Raw genomic sequence first — 7,645 nt, forward strand, 5'->3', positions numbered from 1 at the left:
AAGTAGGCTTTCATGACTATTTAGAATAAATTTTATATATGTGGGAAAAAAAATTCTTTTTTAATCCTCAAGTATTGCCAGATAAGAAAGAAACAGGAAGGAAAATGCTTTAAAATATCAATCAATATCAATTTATGATTTAAAAAAATCAAATTATGATATTTTTCGAAATAATTTTTCATTGTCTGTGACATTTTTCTAAAATTCATTATCCATTCCCCTATATCCAATAATTAAAGACAGCGAAATCATCCAAACGAATTTTTACAAGAAGATCAAGTATCAGATATGATAGCCTTCCGGAAAGTTCTTAACCACATAAAAACAAGATTTGATAACCAACAGAAGAGGAAAAAGATCCGCCTAACCTCAAATCTACGGTTCAGTCAATTTTTGCCAAACGGAATCAACCTTTGATCTACACCATCTGACATCCAATTGACCATGCACTCTGGCCTTTCTGATAGAGCAATAAACTTTCATCGCATCGAGTGCGCTTACAATGCAGTTTTAAATTTCCATTTATTTTTTTTATATTTATTTTTATGTGTTGAAAATTAAAATATATTTAACCACTCATTAATCCAATATTCTTAGAATTTTTATTCTCGTGCCTTATAGGTTGAAAAATTATTTTCATTTTTTTATTTTGACCCTCCAAATTTATCTTGATATAAACAAAAGTCATTAACCCTATTTTTGTATGTAAGTATGCTCCATATCTCTTTCCAGAGAAATGGGTCGAATTTAATCAAATTTTGTATATTTATCATTAGGTGGCTGCGTTCAAAAATCGATTTTTTTTGAGAAATTATGATTTTTTTTAAATTAATATTTTTAACCTTTGAACAGTTTTCATTATAAAACTGTTAGAATTTTGTTTCTAAGTTTATATTTTAGAAATTTACACTGATTTTTATATTTTCATTTACATATGTTTTAATACTATTTTACATCATTACATTGTGATTTATTAGTCGAACCCCAATATTTAAAGACTGGATAAAAATACAGCTTATCTTTTAGTTCAGGAAGTAGATGATATATTTCTTAAGCAATGTGGAAAATTTTAAGCACATCATTTGATAAATCTCTAAACTATATGAGTCCTGCTTTTTAAACAAAAGGGGGGGGGGGAAATGTCGCCCCTTAACGGGTATATTTAGGTTTCATAGAGGTTTTTTCATCTTTTGTATGTATTAAAAAATTCAGTGCGAACGTAGTAACATATCTTAACAAGTAAAAGACAAGAAACAAGAAAAAGAATACTGTCCACTTCCTAAAAAATAAAAATTGATTAAATATTAGATTAAATGTTCAAAAACATAACTTTAGATAAAATTAGTCCAGAAAAAATATTTTTATACCACCTTAAAATTCAATATTTTACCTCTTCATTAATACCAGTTTCATTTCTATGAAATTTTCTCTTCTATTGTTATAAATTAAAAAAAAAAATAATGCAAAGGATTTTGAAATAAGGAAGGTACTCCTTTGCTATGCATCAGTAAGACTTTGACATCAGTAAGATCAGTAATACTATTACTTTTAATTTTAAACACGGCCTTTCTCAACTCTTTTATTGCGTTAAAAGAGTGATTTAACAATGGCTAAGCGAAAGCATAAGTTAATCGCTTAAATTCAGAAAACGGAAAGGTTTTGGGGAATCCTTTTAAAAATTCGAAAATCAAAGAATATTCTTCCCTCAGCTTTCTTATCATTTATCTGTTTCTTTTAATTCTGTTCTTTACTGCAGTCAAGCATGACATTTTCTTTTTGACCGATATTTCCAATAATTTTGTAATAAAATCCTCTTCGCTTTTTAAAACTTGCTCCCTCCTCCCCACCACCTACCCCCTTTTTTTATTTCTTTATTTGTTTCAACTATCAGAATTTTTTATTTTCATTCTTGTTATATAAATACTTATTTTAATGCCGTTGTTAGCTCCACTCATCATGTAACTGCACATGTATTTTTTTACTTTTCCACTTACTAAACATACAGGAAGCATTATAATTGTCAAAAAATTTGAATTCCCAGATTTTGACGATCTCTGTGTTTCAGATCTTCCAGAGTTCGAAAATCACATTTTCGGCATTATATCTGTCTATCTGCGACAAAGACAACTCAAAACCGCTTTGAAGTAGGCAGATGAAATTTGGTATATGGTCTTTACACTAAATTTTTCGATTTCTATCAAATTTTGAGCGAAATCCATTTCAGAGGAAGTATGTCTCTCTGGCTGTTCGAAAATAAGTTAACACAATAACTACAAAACAAAGAGAGCTAGATGTATAAGATTCGGTTTCCAGATTTAACAGCTATTGTGTAGACACCTACTAAATTTATTTTGAGCCAAATTTGGCAAGAAATTGGCCCTTTATCGGTCTATACTTTCAGAAGTATTAAACACGTTAACTCAAAAACGCAGTGATTTAAATATATCGAATTAGGTATGTCATTTTGTGGTTACAGTTGTAATTCTCTGTCAAACTTCATTTCAATCAGTTGGAAATAACGCAGATAAAACAGAAATTCTATTTTCAAATACTATTAACTGCATGCCAAGGATTAATCGCCAAAAAAACTTGACAAGAATCACAAAATGGATTCAATAAAAATGCTAAATCCACGCCGAAGGTTAATATTTCGTAACTATTGCACGCCAATGACATGCAAGGCGTTCTTTGCCATATCAAATATCCGCATTTTTTTTTTTTTTTTTTTTTTGCGAGGCTTGACAATAACGCCTATATTAGAGAGTATGCGAGAAAGTTTTGGGAATACCCTCTCCTCTGGTTTCTTTAAACATAATTATATTCGGATATTAATATCGTCCAGTTCTAGAACTCCGTCCATTCTAAAATATATCAACATTGTGGGATAGCGAGGAAATTCCAGTATACATTTGGGGCCTCTTTCCGTTTATAGGTTGGCGGCTCAAGAAATTGATATAGAGCCAAGATTTTCATGTCTAAATTTAAGTTATTTAGTTCTTGTATTTTTGAGTTAATCACCTTCACATGTATACAAAAAGATAAATAAATATCCACATTGATGGATTTAATTTAATTGACACAAATAATCAATGAGTAAATAATTTCTGAGGCACATTTTAGAAGTAAAGCCCATATATTAAATTTAGCCATTTATCTTGTCCCGCATTTGAATTAATACGTTCAAACACACGTGACAATCTTTTGAATGATTTAGACCAAAATTCAATACAACTCAAATAATCACAATAATAAAAAGAAATTCTAAATTTCATGTAATAGATTCTTTGTGTTTTTCAGTTATCGCCTTTATATGCATGCGGACAAACAGACCTGCTGCATTTCCTTTAGAAAGAAAGTTGGGCGATTTAGTATTTGGACAGATCAAAATCTCATATACAATCTTTTTATAATTTTTAAATTATCGTAGATAGATATAAACATAATTCGAAAAAGGGGGAGGGGGTTCGAACTAGGGAGATCTAAATATAGAGAATCATCAAAATATCAAGGTCAAATTTTGTCTATGATTTCCTTATATACTTCATATATAAGGATAATATACAAGAAGCACAATAACACATTAATAACTAGAACAAATCTGTAAGGCAAAATGTTTGGTTGATGTAAACTTGTCATAAATTAAGATAAATCAGATTTTATTTAATTATTATTTCTAACGTTTTGTAGCCAATTTTCAGTTACTTTCTCAAAAACAAAGAATTTTTAAAAAATCAATTTTCATCCAACTGCAATTCAATATAAATTAAATAAATCAGATGATTTATCAGAACGAAATGACTTAACGTTTCAGTTACATCTCAGAAATTATACATTAAAATGTAAATCAGAGTCAAGGTGAACATTTAGGAGCAAACAAAAATACAACACTAAAATGATTTTGAAAAATTTATTTATTTAAACAATTATCTTGTGACATAATCCATGAACAAGCTTTAAAAAATAAAATAAAGATCTACATAAACTTTTATACATACGAATATAATATGTGCAAGTTCTGCTTATCAGTACGGCAGCAACAAGGAATACAATGAGGAACAGTCTAGAATATTCATAAATAAAACTCGTAGCGTCTTTGGAAATGCTTTTTGTGCCATCAGTTTGAATCTAAGCATATTTGTTCGTTATGTAAAAAGCAAACTGCAATATTAAGAATCAATTCAAAAGCAATGCACATTTCAAAAGCCAGCCGTTTATGAAACAAAAAACGTCAATTTCACAATACGATAGCTTTCTAAATTCAGTACATCAGTTGTGAAAGTCCCATTTGAATGCAGAATTGCTCATTTTACTATGCTTCTTTGAAAACATACATTTGCAATTCTGCTAGGGATCTCATAATTCTGAATAGCTGTCAAATATGACAAGAACGATATTTGTGCATGAGCATCACTCTCTAAATTTCCAAGCACATGAAGATGTTTCATCTACGATAACAGATTTAATATGCACAATCGCATTTCTAAAAGTTCGATTTTTTCATTGGAGCAGAGCAATTTTAAAATTTCAATTCTAAAATAAAAATGAAAATTAGTCATGAAGGATCTTCAAAATATCTTTTATACGTCCTCTTAAAAAAAATCAAAGATCAAATTTGGTCTTTGAAAGGGTATTTTTTAACAGGTAGATTTATTTTTTGTGATCATAATTAAATGTCATTTTCCATTTAATTCAAAGTTGTTATTATTATTTACTAATCATCAAACAATGCAACTACTAATCCTATTTGATTCAGAAATTTCAATTGTGCATTACTTCTGAAATGACTTTTATTAATAGAATCATTAACTAATAATACAAGAGGTTCCAGGTTTAATTAAACTTAATCATAAAAACATACTGAAAAATGGATTAAATAGCTAATGCAGTCTTTATATTAAAAATTATTTTCATTTAAGTTACCAACAACATATTAAAAACTTCAGAATGGTGATATTTTTTTTACTAAAATTTTTTTTCACTGTTGAATAAAAAATATTTATATCATTTCAAAATATTTAATTCTAACAAAATCAAACTTTTACATTAAATTTCACTTAAAGCATCTTCTTTTACATAAATGTTTATCAATTATAAGGAATCTTAATTTCAACAACATAGAATTGTAAAATAATAAGGGGAAAATTAAAATTTATTTAGTATACTTTGTTGACTAGTAAGGTATTGCATAGAAATATATCACTTATTCTTTTTATCTCCAGTTATGTATTTTTATCAGTAAATACAATTAACAGCATATGTAATAAATTGTTTAGAATAATAAAAAAATATATTCTTATAAGTTTGTAACATTTAAAAACAAAATTTGAAATAAATTAGAAGCAAGAAATAATTTTAAAAGGTTAGAAAGAGTTAAATTGTAGGAATTAATACATCCCATTATTATTACAATGGGAATCTTATTTATCATATTTATCATAACAAAAACTGATTATTTATCACAACAAGAAACCCATCATGAGTGTAGATTTAAAGATCTAATTATATTTTCTTCAAAATTTCTACAAAAGTAAATAAAAAAATTAATATTTACATAAAGATGAAAATCATTTCAACACTAATATGGATAACAGAATGTATAAAACAAAATTGATTTTAAAAGTCTGACTATTTTTATGATTACATTTTGGATAATAATGCTTTTGCATTTTTAAGAAATGAAAGTGTTTTTTATATATGTATACTTAACAGAAAGCCAGGTACTTTAAAAGGTTTCATTGGGCGTAATTACATTATGATGAGCTTAGAAGGAAAAAATAACAAAGCTGAAGAAAATTTAAAATAAAAAATGTAATGCAAATAATAAAGAATGTAATGTATGCAATAATTTTCTCCAGTTATTTCAGCATATTTCATAGCTGTCACTTCATTAAAAAATGATGGGGAAAAAAATAGAAAAATCTAACTTTTACTAATAAAATACAAAAGAAAATAGAGATACTACACTACTGTGAGTCTCAATTTGAACATTAGCATGATGCTTTTAAAAGAAATGCAAAATTTTCATTTCTTAAAAATGCAAAAGAAGTTTGCAACATAAACAATGATGCAAGAAAAGAAAAAATATAGATAACAAATTGTAAAATAAAATATTCAACTTTTTAAAGAAACATTTTTTTAACTGTGGGAACTCACGCAATTATATGAAATAATTCTTAAAAAATATCAGATATGGATGGTTTTAGATTTCTTAAGAAATAAAAATTTACAAATTAAGTAAAGACTGAATTTGTTTAGTATACTTTTTATTAAAAACAAAGTAATTAATACTTGCAATCTTATCCATCCATAATTTTTATATTTCGTATTAGTTAATAATCAAAACACATTAGATATTAAGATTATTAGATTAGATTATTATTAGATTAGATTAACATGCAAACATATAAAAAATTTTAAAAATAAAAATACAAATGAACAAAATAAATAAAGTATACCTCAAACATTGTATGTAAAATGAAATCATATGGTCTGTAGACTAGGTTATAATTTTAAATATATCATGCACAAAAGACTGAAAGATATTATTAAAGGTATTTCTAGGAAAAAAATTATTATTTAATTATAAAGAAGTCAATTAGATCATAAATAGATTGCTAGGAAATCAGCCTAGAGAAATTAGATTAATCACAATTTATAATTTTATTAGCAGTATTATTTATAGTATACTGATTTCACTGATCACAAGTTATTAAAAGGCTGCTTTCAAGGATTATAAATTATTAGTAGAATGATTTCTTAAGTTTTATAAATTGGAAAAAAAATTTAAAACCATTAAAATACTTTTACAAATGAGATAATGATATAAATATTTTTTAAAAATTGCATATGTGACAAGAAAATTTTACAAAAGATGTAACTTATATTACAAGCAGATTTTTTCAAATAGCTTATAGAATAGAATGCCAAATCTCAAAGATTAGTCAGTAAAAAAAATAAAAAATTATAATTGAAAAATATACATTACATTACTCATATACATAAAAAAAAAATAGAAAAATCATCACATCACATTGTAAACTTTTTGATAAAGCAAAAATATTAAAAAAATTATAAACTTAACAAAATAAAATAATACATCACAGAACAAGTGTTTTTAAAAAGGCATGCCTTTTACGAAACATTTTTAAAGTTCAATTATGTTTGCAATAAAATATTATATCTATTAACAAAAGATAATAAAATAAAGATTATTAAAAATAATTAGTTATTATTTCATACAAAATGCTTCAAAATATGAAGCTGAAATATATATATATATTTCTTTTATTTTCTTATTTTTTAAAAACAAGTAAAAGAAACAGATCTTTAGCTTTAATAAATTCTACAAAGAAATGTTTCAGATTATACAAGTCAGATCACAGCACAAAATATAAATAATAACAGAAATATATTCTCATTGGTTTAATAATATTTGGAATAAAAAATTGTATAACACAAAATTAATGATTTTATTTTATTACTTAATAGCTGTTTCTAATAATAAAAAAGAATATGCAATTTTATAAATAAATTATTATTTTATTTAATTATGTTCTGATAAATAATTAAAAACATAGTTTTTTTTTCTAAAATCCATAGTTTAATTTAGAACAATTCATGCAAAATCTATTACTGATTATCGACA

Source organism: Argiope bruennichi, chromosome 9, assembly GCF_947563725.1.
Source record: "Argiope bruennichi chromosome 9, qqArgBrue1.1, whole genome shotgun sequence".
Classification (NCBI taxonomy): Eukaryota; Metazoa; Arthropoda; class Arachnida; order Araneae; family Araneidae; genus Argiope; species Argiope bruennichi.